At 45.8% G+C, this 16,511-nt stretch overlaps 1 long non-coding RNA gene across 4 annotated transcripts; it reads right to left on the bottom strand.

The window, feature by feature from the left end:
- Positions 1-10,902: 10,902 nt before the first annotated feature.
- Positions 10,903-13,867, bottom strand: LOC123123604 (uncharacterized). Of its 4 annotated transcripts, none has more exons than XR_006460703.1 (6): positions 13,844-13,867; positions 12,711-13,056; positions 12,588-12,631; positions 12,410-12,510; positions 11,835-11,913; positions 10,903-11,258 (listed from the first exon to the last, which is right to left on the bottom strand). It is a non-coding gene; the product is annotated as an uncharacterized lncRNA (long non-coding RNA). The 4 variants fall into 4 exon arrangements; XR_006460702.1 differs by lacking the exon at positions 13,844-13,867 and adding an exon at positions 13,152-13,837; XR_006460700.1 differs by lacking the exon at positions 13,844-13,867 and adding an exon at positions 13,156-13,836.
- Between the last annotated feature and the right edge of the window lie 2,644 nt (positions 13,868-16,511).

The following is a 16,511-nucleotide window of genomic DNA, read 5'->3' as shown; positions in this document are numbered from 1 at the left end:
TTGTCATAAACAATAAATGAACCAAATAGTTATAAAGATAATTGTACCACATCCGAATCATAGACAGGACGAGGGCCGATGGCGGCGGATACCAAAACCATCGCACTAAATAATAAGAAGCAATAATAAAAGTAAGAAAATTATACAAGTATCTATATAAACATACAAGTAAGAATATTTTTTTCCTTTCAGAAAGAAGATAAGAACAAGAGGCTCACCACGGTGGTGCCGGCGACGAGATCGGGCGGGCGATCGACGGCGGTGAAGACGGGGACGGGGACAGCTAAACCTAGACAAATATTGAGGAAAATGGAGCTTGGAGGTCGAGCTTGGAGAGGAGAAAGCTTAAGTAGTGTGGCTCGGGCATTCCATCGAACACCTGGTGTGCATAGGAGGTGAGCTAGAGCACCACAAAGCTCCCCCCTCGCCGGCCAGGAAAAACAGAGCACTGGGAGTGCTCTGCTCGCGGGCGAGGGGTATATATAGGCAACTCAATGGTCCCGGTTCATGGCACGAACCGGGACTAAATGTCACCCTTTCGTACCGGTTCATGCCACGAACCGGGTCCACTAGAGGTGGGCCAGGAGCGAGGACCATTAGTCCCGGTTCGTGCCACCAACCGGGCCCAAAGGTCCCAGACGAACTGGGACCAATGCCCCCACGAGTCCCCGCAGGCCCCTTGCCTCACAAACCGGGACCAATGGGCCCATGGGTACCGGTTCGTGACCGAACCAGGACTAATGGGCTAACAAGGCCCAAACGTATGACATGTTTTCTACTAGTGGGAACGTGTGCTGTTCATCGGGAGCCAACCGGCTTGGACGGAACAGCCGATGGAAACGAGGCCTGGCGTACCACAGAACGGGGGAAACGGCCTTGTGTTCGACCGCCCACGGTGGAAACGGGATCCTGTTCATCGGGAGGGGTCTGGCGTACCGCAAAACGGAGGAGACAGACCTCCTACGGTCGAAACAGGGTCCTGTTGATCGGGAGGGGTGTGGCGTACCGCAAAACGGAGGAAACAGACTTGTGTTGGGGCGCTACGGTCGAAACGGAGGTCCTGTTCATCGGAAGGGGTGTGGCGTACCGCAAAACAGGACTCCATGGGACACTGTTCATCTCCACCGTCGACTGCCTCCACGGGCTACTGTTCATCCACCATCGACTGCCTCCACGGGCTCCTGTTCATCCACCGTCAACCTCCTCCAGCCTCCACCTGCGACTGTTCATCCACGGGCTCCTGTTCATCCAGCCTCCACCGGCTACTGTTCAACCAGCCCTCTCCACAGGGTCCTGTTCAACCACCCCTCCACGGGCTACTGTTCATCCAGCCCTCCACCGGCTACTGTTCAACCAGCCCTCCACTGGCTACTGTTCAACCAGCCCTCCATGGGGTCCTGTTCATCCAGCCCTCCACGGGGTCCTGTTCATCCACCGGCTCGATCGATCGGGGTCCTGTTCATCCACCGGCAACGGCCTCTACTACCACGGGGTCCTGTTCATCAAACCCCTACCGGGAACTGTTCATCCAAACCCCCCAACAACACTCACTGTTCATGAAGGGAAGGAGGCGGCAGTGTTCGATCAGCTTCAGTTAGCAGCAGTAGCGAAGAAATCACACGGGTTCAGTTAACAGCAAGGGATCGATCGATCGCTCGGGTTCAGGGAACGTGTAGGCTGGAGTGCAATCGCTCGGGTTCAGTTAGAGCCCAACGCCTCGCTCGGGTTCAGTCAGAGCCCAACACCTCGCACACACGCGCGTACGTACGAGAGAAACGCGCATCGCTCGGCCCCCGACCACCCACGTACGAGAGAAACGCGCACCCGATATTTTCCTCGCCCTCTCTTCTACCATGGTTTTCTCCGTCATGGACGGCCCAAAGAATGTCATGCAGCTGCGTCTCCAGCCCGCCCAGGAAGAAAAGCCCATTTTCTGTCATGATTTTTTGTCATAGAAGTAGGAGCCCACCACATCTATGATGATACCGGGTTTTGTCACAATTATCGTCATAGAAGTGTCATAAGCATGACAGAAAAAAATTCGTTCGGACCAACATGTCACGGATGTGTCTTTTTTTTGTAGTGTCAACAGCAACTCCGGCAACAACTGCAACTCCGACGGAAAGCCGGTTAGTCATCTATATACCCATTTGTGCGACACACATATCAAATATGTGTTTTCTCTGGTTAATCCGCAACGCCCCTCTATAATTTTTCTGGAATACAAATCCTATGGTTATGTTCTCTCAGTCCATGAAATCAGAGTAATTAAGATCCGTTAGATGCACGTAGTGTATTGATTGTTTGAATGTTATCCGTATAGAGTTAGTGATTAATTGTTTGTTCTGTACAAATGATTTTTGCTAATAATCCGACTAGGGTTAGCTTGCGTGCTAATAATTCGTGGCCAGATCTTGAGAATTGATTTTAAATGTCCTACATATATGTTTATGCCTTTTTTCTTCCTGATCTTGAGAATTGATTTCGAATGTCCTACATGTTATGCCATTTTTTTCTTTCAAGTTGGTATGTACACAGATGACGCTCCGACCAGCGTCGCCGCCGGATGTAGATCTTGGACCCGGCTGTGCGGCCAGAAGCGCCCCCTGGACCTAAGGAACCAGTAGAATCTCCGGTGGACCGCATCAGTGATCTCCCGGACAGAATCCTTGGGGAGATCATCTCCCTTCTCCCCACCAAGGATGGCTGCCACACACAAGTCCTCGCATCTCGCTGGCGCACTCTGTGGTGCACCGCGCCTCTTAATCTCGACTGTCGTCAGCTATCTGTCGATGATGATTCTGAACTCCCCGGAGCCATCATCTCCTCCCACGAGGGCTCCGTTCAGCGCATCTGCATCCCGGCATGCTACCTGCCGGACATACCCTGCATGGTGGCCGCCTGGCTGACATCCCGCCAATTTGATAAACTCCAGCAGCTCGAGTTCTACCATTACAACGATAGGTTACCACCAAGAGGTGCATCTGTGCCCTCACCACCGATGCCCATCTCATGGTTTTCCTCCTCTCTCCACACCGCCACCTTGACCCGGTGCCATCTAGCAGACTATTTGGTACAAATGCTTCGACTGCCAGTGCTGAAAAAACTTGCGCTTGTGTTGGTTGATCTGTTGGTGGCCTCACTTCACAACATCATCCACTCTAGCTGCCCTGCACTGCAGCGTTTGGTTCTTGTTTTTGGAATAGGAATCCATATCCCTTGTCTCAAAATAAAGTCGTCTCACCTTGTAAGCATTGGAATTCATTTAGAAGGACGGGAGCTCATCATCGAAGATGCCCCTTCACTTCAAAGGTTGCTCCTTAATTGTTGTTATAAACCTTCACAAATAACTGTGGTCTCTGCGCCTAAATAGGAGACCTTGGGTGCAATTAGTGATCCTTTTGAATGGTTTGAGATGGTGTTTGCCTCCACACCTATTGAGGAACTGTATATTATTCACGTACACTTTAGTAATTTGCATTTTTCATTTGTGCGCATAAGTGAAGTATCATCTTGGAGTACACTTTCAGTGCTAATATTATGTTCTATGCTCAATGAAGCGCTTGTCCATCCTATCGGTGGTGGTGGATTCTGTCAAGACCTTATATATCTCTATGTGGTGTTTTGATCTCAACATCATTATTGCCTTGCTGCAATGCTTTCCGTGTCTAGAGAATTTGTATATGAAAGTGATGATTTCACGCACATTGAAAGCCCATATATAATGTACTATAATTAACCGTTCAACTATCACTCTTTCAACATAATCTTTTTTAGACATTAACTGTTTTCAATCTTCATCTCTATTTAGGCACTAACACATGGAGAAAAAGGTATAACCAAACGATGGTTCAAGAAGCACCGGGATATTCTCAGATCTCACGACATTCGTTTGAAGGTAGTAACACTGGAAGGATATGCATCCAACAATGCAAACAATAGCTTTGTCACATTCTTCATGTTGAATGCGAGGGCACTATCGTCCGTGAGGATTAAGTTTTTCAACAAGAAATTTCTTATGGCTGCAGGTGTTGAACAACATAAAAAGAAGTTTCATGTGGGCCTAAGGGCTTCTGATCATGCTCGGCTTCTATTTACAACAGCTTGTCATCATGGACCAGTAGAATTTCTGGTCGGGGATCTTGATTTTATGGATCAGACCGATCCATTTGATTGTGACTGCCGAAAACTTTGGTTGAGTTAGATGTCATTGTCCTGTTCAATCTTGATTTTGTCTAAACCTGATGAGCAATTAATCCTCGTGCTTTTGTACTGTTTGTTAGCTGGAGTTATATATTTTTGCCCTTTTCAACTCGGCTTTGACCCATATTTTCTTTCATACTGGGCCAATGGCTTGCCATTTCTTTAATTAAGACATAAATATTATAAGCATTCACAACATAGGCAAAGAACATCACTCTCGCGGGATCCTTGAGATCTTTGTTCATTACAGAACCGCAAGTTTTTAGTGCCCACCAGCACCCACAAACTTATTTTCAGCTTGCACACCAAGGGCTGTAATTCTTAATCAGAAAAGTTGCATGGTAGTCAAAAATTTGGATTTATCATTTGCGACCCACGAGGAAAAAGCCTATCCAGGGCGGTGCCGCCTCGACAGTAAACATTGAGAAACCTGGTTTTAAAATTACTGTAAATCCAAAACTCGCCTCAAAATCATGAAACTTGGCATGGTGTTATGTCATAGCAACAACATGTTGTGGTAAAAAAAATAGTCCAATTTGGCACAAGTTTTGGTACAATCTTCTTACGAACCAGAGCTTCTCTCAAAAAGGCTCATGGTTCCGAGAGGGACCTTGTCACCTATGTGTGCGAAACGACATACGATGTCTCTTCCCGCCTTGATTTATTTTACAGAGGCAACATGCAACTATATATAGTAGTGTCGTCCTAAAAATATGAAATTAATCATGGTTCATTTTGCCTTTTTATACATTATTTGAGTTTCATAGGCATTTTGGAAATTACTTTCGTGTGTGCAAAGGTCATGTGTGTACTAGCCACATATGTAATTCGATGGTCAATCTGTTTATGGAATCAAGTCCTTATACATGTTATTCTTCTGTAGACAGAGCAAATCACACGGCTTAATAGCAGCAATCGTCTATGTTATTATTGGTCTTCACACACATTTCTGATTACGGACCTGTTTGCCGCGTATCACACACATCTTGTTCAGTTGAACCGTTTCCATTATGTTGCCTGATCACACACAGTTCATCCTAGTGAACCGTATGCTGTATATCGCACACACCTTCATCTGGCTGCCCGTTTATTTTGTTCCTCATCATCGCAAACAGTTAATTGAACTGAACCGTATGCCCTTCATCGCACATGCAACAAAAATCTGAACCGTGTTTGATGCATCCGTCATCACCACGTAAAATTTGGCATAAGAAAATAAAAATATTGGTCATAAGACAAGAAAATTGGCAGTTTATGTATATTTTACACTATGTTTTTACGTTTGTAATTTTACATAACATCAAATATTTTTTACGATGATTATATATTTTCTTACGGTCTATTTTTACGTCGAAAATAAGACAAAACTTACGGAACGTAAAATTATGGTGCATTGATGGTAAAATAGAGGGGGGTGAAGAATAACTATTCCTCACCCAGGGTGAATATATATATATATATATATATATATATATATATATATATATATATATATATATATATATATTCTTCTATATATCATGTTGTCTGTCAAAGTATTGAAGAAATCCATGGCTTCATCATTAGCTTGAAGTAACAGGCGTATGATGCTACGAAGCTCTTCAAAGTTGTTTTGGAACGGAGTTCCTGATAGAATAATTCGCCTTTTGGTACGAATTTCAGCAAAGGCCTTCCAAATAGCGATATTCGGAAGGCTCTTGCTGAACTTTGTATCAAAAAGCGAATTATTCTATCGGGAACTCCGTTCCAAAACAACTTTGAAGAGATTTGTACCATTATGCGCCTGTCATTTCCAGCTAATGGTGAAGTCCTGGTTTTCTTGAATTCTTTGACAGTAGACAGCGTGACATATAGAAGGGTAGATGAGATCAGGAAAAATATGGACCATTTTCTGCAAATCCAGAATGGCGCCATTTTGTTAAATCCCTTGTCGGTCCGGACTTCGGACAATCATGAGAGAGGCGGTCCAGCCCAAACCCTAGAAGCGTTGCCGAGGCCACCCAAATTTACTAAGTTAAAAGAGCGTTGTCGTCGAGGCCACCCCAAACCCTAGAAGCGTTGCCGAGGCCACCCCAAACCATAGAAGCGTCGAGGCCACTAATAAGATTCCTTGTTGTGATTAGCTAGCTAGGTCTACGTTTGCCACTAATATATCCATCTGTCATGTTTGTATATTAATTGCCATGTTGTAATATTTGCAGAAACTATGGAGCACCGAGACTTGGAAGCAGAACAGGTGTTGGGGGACATAATCCTCGGCGGAGGTGATTTCTTGTCATATCTCAACGACACCGATGGTCTGGAAGGAGAGGGTGAAGCAGGCTACGGTGATCGAACAATGGAGGAGGAAGGACATGATTATGATGGCTCCGGTGACCGAATGCCAGTGGAAGAAGGAGACCGTGATGACGACTCCGGTGACCGAACGGAGTCCGGACAGGTATATATATTAATTAAGCCTGTGCTAACTAGCTAATTGATGCATTAATTTTTTTGGTATGTACACATATTAACTCTCTTCTTTCATCTTTTCTAGCCCTCCGGATGGAGCAAAACTTCGATAACGAGACGAGGCCCGAAGAAAAAGTTGCGCTAGGATGAAAGGTTCACGATCACAGCAATCGCGCGTGATGGCCAACCGATTGAACCCATCCGGACCAAGGAAGCATTTTCTGCTCAGTGTGGGATTCTTGTTAGGGACATGATCCCGATCAGCATCCACCAATGGTATAAGCCTAAGAACGAAGACCCTCAGGTGTCTTATGTCAACGATAGGCAGAAAGATGATCTTTGGACCGCGCTGAAGGCAAATTTCACCCTACCGCCAAAGGAGGATCTGGAGAAGCCAGTTATAGAGCCATTGGTCAAGGCTCATGCTCTTAATTAAGAAGATGGCAGATCTATTCAGGAGGTGGAAGAATGAGTTGAAATCAACGTTTGTTGACAAAGACAAGACTCCAGAATTCACTGGCCGATTTGAGAAGATAAGAGATCACTGGGACGCATTTGTGGCCCACAAGACATCGGAGAAGAGTAAGAAGATGTCAGCGACAAACAAGAAAAATGCTGCAAAGAAGGAGCTTCACCATCGCACGGGGTCAGGTGGCTACCTCAAAGCCCGACCGTTGTGGGACAAGGCTGAGAATGACCCGCTTGATAAAGGGGTCGAACCAGAGACATTGCACTGGCCAGACCGTTCAAGGACTTGGTTCTTCGGGGTTGGGGGAACATTGGGCCCTGAAATAGGGAAGTGCGTTTGGACGAACTAGCAACTTGAAATACCCGTCAAGAAGCTTCAGGAGTATATCGCCACAGCGCAGCAAGCGACGTTCGTTCCCGACAGAGAGAACGACGAGCTCACACAGGCCCTCGGGAATCCTGAGCACCCTGTACGGACACGAGGCACGACAGGCTCCGTTTCATGGAAGGCTGGGTTTCCCGGCGCAGGCAGTTACAAACATCGGGAGAGGAAGAGGAAACTGGAGCTGACCGAACTGCAGAACCTGAATGCAAGGGTACGAGCGCTAGAGAAACAACAAGCACTAGTTCAGAGCCAACAACCTGCCGGAGCTACCCCAGAAGCTACCCCTCCATCTCGGCGGAGAAGCAGCGTGGCTTCCACAGAGCTCCTTCGGCAGCCTGACTTCACGGCTCCCAGCTACCCCGTGGATGCTATCACGGAGGCTCAAGATTGCCACCTTATGGCGCAATGGGGGCACCTCAAAGTCAAGGCGGCTGTCGGCTCTGTTGCACCTCCTGAAACCGGCGCAACTTTTCAGTGCCGTCCGATTCCACAAGGCTATGCTGTTGTGATGGTTGATGAAATAACAGAGGGATTTGAGGACCTCAATCTTGACCACCCTACCGGTGAAGGGGAGACTCGGCTGGGTCTTGCTCTGAAGACTCCATGTCTATGGCGGAAGGAGCTCATCAACCTTCCTAACTAGACGCCTCCGCCTCCTCCTCCGCCGGCGAGTCAGGGCACTCTACCTCCTCCTCCGGCGAGTGATCAGGGCACCCCGCCTCCTTCTCCGGCTGCTCCGGTGCGTGGCGGCACTCCGCCTCCTTCTCCACCTGCTCCGGCGCGTCAGAGCAGCCCGCCTCCTCCTCCGCCTCATCAGCAATGGTGGAAGACAGCCGCCGCCGCTGCGGCGCGTCGTAGCACTCCGCCTTGTAAGCAACAAAAGAAGACAGCTGCCGCCGCTCCTGCTGCTCCGGCATCTAGCAGTATAGCCAGAGGCGGGAGGCAATACAGATTCAGTCCATCTCTCAAGCCTCTAGAGAGGTTACCATACGACATGACCGAGGAGGAAAATGCGAACATTTGTAAAGCCAAGTGAAGGACTTCTTTGAAACGCAAAGAGCTAAGAAACATCCACCTCCAGAGGAGAAGATTGATCCGGTGAAAGCGAAGCGCGCTATCGATGCCCTGAAGCGACCACCACCGACTCCGCCGCAAAACCAACTATGATCACATTATTGAAAGGTCATATAAGGAAGCGTCCCGGTCGGGAAGTACTTGTAGTGATCGAAGGTTGGCAGAACAAAGAAGTGGGAAAAAATTCCCCAGCTCGGCGAACAAGCGAACCAATCATGCCCCCCGCTCAAGGAGTCTAGCGATATCTTCGCTAATCATCCGGGGATGCTGGCCAGTACCAATCCTGGAGATTACCTGCCCGACGATGCACATTTTGATACAATGGAGGTGGACGAATTCAAATACCGGCACGGGAAGCCTCTCGTCAAACCTGGTCATCCTCCTCTAACAACGATGATGCGAATATTCCATGAGTGGTACATGGACACCTGCAGCAAGTCTGGAAAGGATACTTTGACGCTGAGAGTTAAAGAGGAGCATGACCTCGTTGGAATTGATCTGTTGTCTGTTCCATTTGAGGAGTTCTTCCAGTTTTTCAATCAAAAGGCCCTCGATAAAATAATCGTCACTTGCTACTGTCTGTAAGTACTACTTCTGTAATTAAGTCTTTATATATAGCTCAGCTCTTTCATTGCATGTATATATAATTATCCTCACTATATTATGCAGATTGATGATCGCCGAATGCAAGAAAAGACAAATCGGTGATATTCAGTTCATTAACACAAATCTCATAGATGAATGGGCGGTTAAATGTAATGCCAAAGAAACCGAGGCCAACTTGCTACGATCGTTGCTTTGAAATCAAAACAAAGATATAATACTCTTTCCTTACAACTTCAAGTGAGTGTTACTGTCTTGTGCATATTCGGTTTCCCTTATTACTCGAGGTTATAGTATGAAATTGATGAGTTATGCATGCACGTGCAGCTTCCACTTCATTCTGCTACAAATTAAGCTTGAGCAGGGACTAGTAACTGTCATAGACTCGAGACGAAAAGATCCCGAGGAGTATGCGGCCATGACTACAATGCTCGAGAAGTAAGTTCAATCGGTCAATATCGCACCATATCGGCAACTTTGTTCATTTCCTGATATCAAGTAATTGTTTTCTTTGTCTGGCAGGGTTTGGAAAAAGTTCACCGCAGAAGCTCCGGGACTGCCAGGGGAGCTGCGATTTACACACCCGAAAGTAAGTACTACACTAGCTAGTTCCGCGCATCTCCCATTGATTCTAGCTAGTTTCATCAACTAATACCATTTAGCATGCTTGCTTATCAGTTTGATTGACATCTATTTCTTGTAAAGTGGTTGTGGCAGGAACTCGGGAATAATTACTGTGGATACTACATTTGCGAGTTCATCCGCCACACGACCTGTGGGAGGGTCTACTCTAATAAACTATATGAAGTGCGTAAGCAATAATATTAATAATTTTTTTATTACCATCATTTGTGTTGATTATCATTCATACACATGTATTGACCCCCTTCTTCAAATTAGATGTTTCCGATGCGGGATGAACTCCTACCAGAAGATAGCATAAAAGCAATTCAAGAGGAATTGGCGGGATTCTTTCTTGACCACGTTATAAATAAAGACAGAGAATACCATATGGAACTTGAGTTCAGATGTTAGGGGATTGTAAGAGATCTTATATTGTATATACTAGTAAACATGCCCGTGCGTTGCACACATATGTCCAACCTAATAAATATGGCTCGAGGATCCCTCCCTCGGCACACATATATCATATGCCCAACCTAACAAATATGGCTCGAGGATCCCTCCCTCGGCACACATATGTCCATGTAATCACTTATCCTCCTTCCCGCCCTCGTTGACGGTGCCCATGGTGCTGAACGTGATCTAGGCTTACCGTTATCGTTATCGACACCCAGTGTCCTAGGCTCAAATCTTCGTTCTCTCCTTGGCTTGGCTCCTCCTCCATTCCTCCTCCTGTTGACGTTAACAAAACCAAATTCCAAAATAATCGTCCACCCTATTTGACCCTTCTCAAGGCATCCGACCGATTGGCAACGCAGCACACTTCTCAAGGCATCCGACCAATTGGCAATGAAGCACAGGCGGTCAGCCGCTCATATTTCCACAGTGGAAGAAGAGACTTCATGGTTTAACAGATCCGAGATGTCTTGAACAAGAGCATAAAACAAGCTAAGCATATGTTCTTACCAACACCAAACAGAGGATGTAATTTATAGCTACCAAGATGTATATTCGCAATTATACAGAAATTTTGAAAAACTGTTGTTGACAGGTGATTCAGTTATTCGAGTATTTTCCCATTAGCCTAGTATAAGGAAACACCAAGTATCATCCGTGATTGATCAATTATAGCTACCAAGATGTATATTCACAATTATACAGAAAAATTTACAAACTGTTGTTGCAGATATAACACCGCCGTTACAATAAAAAAAGATGGCAGGTGATTCAGTTATTCGAGTATTTGCCCATTAGCCTAGTAAGAATACACCAAGTATCATCCGTGCTTGATCACTGGGACATCCTTTGTGCTTCATAAGGCTAACGCAGGCATACAAATGGATAAAACCCAATATTGTATTTTCTTTCCGTCCGAAATAAGACTCCCTAGTAGTAATAGGTAGTTGCCGACACCCCAAGCTGAAGAACAAGAGAGCAGAATGTATGTTCCCTAACACCACATCACAAAAAGGAATTAACTCGAAATAGATCAAGCAAAACTGAACTAATCACAACATCACACTGCGACAGAAATTAAACACACTTCTCTGAACATCATCATAAAAAAAATTGATTGGTAAGTGGAGAGAGGTATCCTTGACATGTGATGTTACTGGAACCAACTCATCAGTCTGCAAACTATCATCTGTTCGAATCCTACAGAAGCAATCTACATTTGAAGATACAATGCAGGAGTATATATTGTTAGGACTTCACCTGTTTTTGGTAAAAAAAATGGGTATCTTGGGACACAACAAGCTGAAATTATCCGATGTATAAATAGTCAATTAGGATCTAAGGCATATTACATTTTTTATGAGGTTCATAGAAAAGCATCTATCTAGAATACAAGTCCGAATAATTATGTAGTCATGAGCAAAAGAGGGGCCGAACAAAGAACCTCATATATGCTAATTAAATTCGATAAATATATATCCATACTAATAACCTTTTCATACAGAATTAGGAAATTGTCCTACTGAATGATGAAAAAAATTGGAAGACAATATGTTGTTCATATGCGCACCTGATTTCTCCATCAAGTCATGTCTTCCATTCCTATTGGCCGTCAGCTTGAAGCTCTCTTGTAGTACCGATTCCCTGCGCTACAAACCAATATAAACGACGATCACCACAGGGAACTGATAGTGCTATGGCAGCCAGCGACTCATTTGTGATCAAGGCCGGAGTGTTATGGAGTCTTGCATAAAGAACAACATAAAGATTTGGGCTTAGGGTAGGATATAAAACTTATAAAGCTTTACATGTTTTGCCTTTTCCCCCTCAAATTGGCAATAATAATACCGAAGGATATAGGCCAAAAGATTGATTAAATACGTGTGTAGTTGCTATTTTTATCCTAACAATGGCCAATCGCTTTACAGGAGGGTAGTAGAGATGCCGCTGTATTAGAAAAAACAATATGACAGATAGAATTCGAAATTGCCAACCTGTAAAGAGAGGTGTGTATTTTAAGTTTTACAAACTTTCCAGATTTCTCAAGATGATTTTTAATATTGTGTATAATCTATCTTTGGCAGACCTGCAGTAAGCTTTTCAAATTGTCGCCCATGCAAAAATTAAGCTAGATGCATGGCGTACCTGAGTTATATAGGTTTTGTTTACATCACGTACATGTACCCCGTGTACACAACCCGCCTATATTTCAACTCCAATTTATGTGCTTTAATAATCGGATAATCCTGATCCGAAAAAACACATGAATAACTCAAGATGAATTGTGGATTTATTACATACTTTTAAAGTAGAAATACCATACCTCATGTATATGAGATCAACCACAAGGAGCTGACTCGGATAATCCTGATCCCAAAAAAACACAGGAATAACTCAAAATGAATTGTGGATTTGTTACATACTTTTAAGGATAGAAATACCATACCTCGTGTATATGAGATCAACCACAAGGATGCTGACTCCAGCAAAGACACTTGCTCCAAATCAAGAAAAGGAAATCATAAATTATGATAAGTTTCTCTCTGATTAATCAAGCAACCGTAGCACACCAGTCCCAACTCCAAGTACTGATCCAGTTTCTCTCTGGTTAATCAAGCAACCCTGATCTCTCTGAAAGATCCTAATCAACCAGCGCACCAGTCCACTGATAAATCAAGCAGTCCCGATCGCTCTGAAAAATCCTCAATTTACATGTTCTCCTTCCTTCCCAGCCATGGCCAAGACCATACTCCTCCTTTCATTGAAGGGACCTTCTCAGCCAGGTCATTTATCTACAATCAGAAAATTCAAGGTAAACAATACAGATCTATTTTCTTCAACAGATAGTATAACATGGAACAATCAGATGGACAGAAAGATGCCGTACTCACAGCAAAGATAAAGCTCATGAACATTGGCTCGGACAAACAGACAAACACCTTGTGTGCAAAAAAACAACAGAGAACATCCACAAGCTATAATAACCAGCTAAATCATCAGTTGAGGTGGAGGGCAGTGCTGAGGCGACGGCGAGGTCGCCTGCGAGTGCAACGACAACCAGCTGGCGAGCGCGAGCCCTCCAGGGCGGCGCATAGCGAGGAGCTCGGGGGCACGGATGAGAGGAGGAGCTGAGGTGGAACGGTGGTTCAGGGTGCTGCGATCTGGCGTCGGTTGGCGGCTGGCGCGACACCGGGTCGAGCGTCGCGCAGGGTATGCCGGCTGGACGCAGAGGTGGTCGGGGTAGGCCTTGGCACGGCTGGGCCTTGTGCTTGCTGCGCTGGAGGCGCGTCTCCCTCGAGCACAGGAACAGGAGGCAGGGGACGAGCTACAGGAGCTCCATGGTGGAGGTCATGGCGGGTTGGGCGGCCCCGGATCGGGTAGAGGAGGTGGAGGGCGCGCGGATCCCGGAGGGAGGCGCCGGATCTGGCCAGTGGAGGTCACGTGGCGGCGTTCGAACCTCGAGCTCGAGGACTGGGCATCCATGGCCCTGGCACTGAGCTCCTGGAGAGAAGGAGATAAAAGGAGATTAGAGAGAGGGGGGGGGGGGAGAGAGAGAAGGCAGGGGAGCGGCGGCGTGACCTGGGCGGTCGCCGGACGACGCGCGAGGGAGGCAGGGGAGGAGGCGCACGTGAGGAGGAGCTCGGGGTCGGGCGCTGGTGGTGGCGGCGTACGGGCGGCGACAGCACTCGGGCCTGGGCGGGCCGGATCTGGCCTCGAAACGTTTTCTCACTTTAAAAGGACCGCGGGTTGAATTTCGAAAACCGCAGGGACTCTTTTGCAAAAGCGATGCTCAACCCATGGAAACATGCCCGTGCGTTGCAACGCGAGAAAAATATATCACACACCTTCCACGGGTCTACAACCACTATTTGAAAATGACATCTTTTTTATAAATAGTAGCTAATCTAAAGTCATTTAGTCAGATACTAACTCATTAGTTCCTCTTAAAAAATTAAAGATATTAATTCTTCATCCTTTGAATAGTACCTTATATCTTCTTCCGCCTAGAAAACATGCCCATGCGTTGCAACCAGAGAAAAAAAATATCACACACCTTCTCACGGGTCTACAACCTCTATTTCAACATGGCATCCTTTCTTGAAAATAGTAGCTAATGTAAAGTCATTTAGTCAGATACTAACTCGTTAGGTCCTCTTAAAAAATTAAGATATTAGTTATTCATCCTTTACATAGTACCTTCTATCTTCTTCTGCCTAATGTCTACCCCTTTGCTAGTATCGTGAATATAAATCTCCTAATAATCAAATTGCACAGGTAAAAGATTAAAAAGACAAAACTATCATGCTACTGGATGAGTTGAATTACCAAAAAATCTAGGGAGAACTATTACAGTGAAGCTATTCTCATTATTCATTCTTAACTCAGATACCAAAAGTCTGCACAATAATGTAAAACTGTGTTTTCTTTTAATTACAGATATTGTACTAAATAGCAGATTAAATTATTATGACCATTTTCTTCTAAAGAAAAAAGAACAGAAAATGTGGCAACATGCATGCATTGTTTTTGTAGAGGAAACATAATGTTTTTTTAGAGGAACATGCATGCATTGTTGCTCACCTCGTCCATGCCATGATAAGAAACATAATGGTCTCCGCGATGAATGACAACGTGGCAAACTTGTGCCTGCAGGCTGCAGCTACATAATTTATTAAGCAGGGCATGCTTTGCATCAAAAGAGGTTAACCAATATATATATTAAAAATAACTTAACATTTGCATTGTACAGTAATAGCTCCATGACTTTACAAAAAAAGTATCAGCTAGTTGTCGTGATTTGGGAGGTCTGTGTTACATTATTGCCATGCATACTGGAAGAAGACGATGCTGCAAAAGACACAGTCAAAATTGCACTTAGGCCAACAAAATGAACGTTTCCTCGGAGCACTTCTTTGCCGTCTCCGGTTTAGACGAAACCAATCGCCGTTCGGATGATGCTGCGTTCATCCCTGACGGTTGAGGAGGCACCGGCGGTCACGTGGAGAGCGCTTCTTTGCCGTCTCTGCCGCTGACGCTGATCGGATGTGTGCGTAAACGGGAGAAACAACACCCTTTGCTAGTACCTCGCTCGCCGCTGACCCGCCGGGCAGCACTAGGGTTGAGAGGAAGGGCCGGTGCCGGGGCTTGCTGGTGTGGGCTTTCATCGCCGCCGGCCTCGGGGAGCAGCCACAGTGGCTCGGCTCTCTCTCCCCCCTCCTCCCCAACCAACCTCGCCCCGCTCGCGCCGCCCATCTTCTTCTCTCCTTTGGAGGCCTTGCAGCGCCCCTGCTCAGCGCCGCGCCGCCACTTCATCATGGACGTCGGTCTCCTCGAGCTCCCTGCCATGCCGTTCGGGCCATGACCACGACATCTGTTAATCAGCGCCATGCCGCCGCCCGCGTTCCTCTGCTCCAACCAACCAATCGCTCGGATCGAGCTGAGCCGCCTGGCTCGTCCCGCCATTGCTGCCCCGCAATCACAGATGTGCACCCGTTGCATGCCCCTCCCTTTTCTCGATTCATTCCTTCCCTTTGTTTTTGGTGTCATCGGGGCTTGCTGATAGTCAACTTCAAAACCTATATAAACCAATGAAACTTGGAGTAAAGAATCGAGGTGGGACTATTCCACGGTGAACCCAGTTGAGTTGCAAAGCTGTGCGTGTCTCAGTAGGTTCATGCCTTCTTCACCGGATCGGAGCTTCTTGGGATCGAACTCCAATTGAGATAAATTTTGTTTCGCTGGTCAAATTCTTCCAACGAACAAGGGAAAAGAAAGGCAGGCCCAGCTCGACCCATCTGGCTCATGAACGTGCCAGAAAGAAAAATCGGACATGTACATTATTTTAGTACCACCTCGTTAGCGGCTTGTGCAAACTGAAAGCGTAAATTCACAGAAAGAATGTGTATTGTGATGGTGAACCCAAGGAGTCAATCCGTGCTTTATTATTAAGGAAAGACTAGCAAAAATGCCCGTGCGTTGCACCGGAAGAAAAAAAATATCTTTCATGTTTAGTTTGTGGGTATGTGAGTTGCCAAGGAAAGACACTACGTATGTGATGCTATCAAGATTTGTCTTAATCAAAAACTTATTTATCCGTTTGCTAAAGTATCATACATGCACAAGACATGCATTTGTCTACATAAGGAGATCCTTAGTTGAATGCCCATGCGTTGCTATGCAAAAAAAAAATTGGTCGTGACTTAACTCTCTTGTCACCCAAGTAACATAAATCTACTTTAGTCAAGAC

Source organism: Triticum aestivum, chromosome 5D, assembly GCF_018294505.1.
Source record: "Triticum aestivum cultivar Chinese Spring chromosome 5D, IWGSC CS RefSeq v2.1, whole genome shotgun sequence".
NCBI lineage: Eukaryota > Viridiplantae > Streptophyta > Magnoliopsida > Poales > Poaceae > Triticum > Triticum aestivum.
Note: the sequence above shows the minus strand (reverse complement) of the source record. Positions and strands in the feature narration are given on the sequence as shown.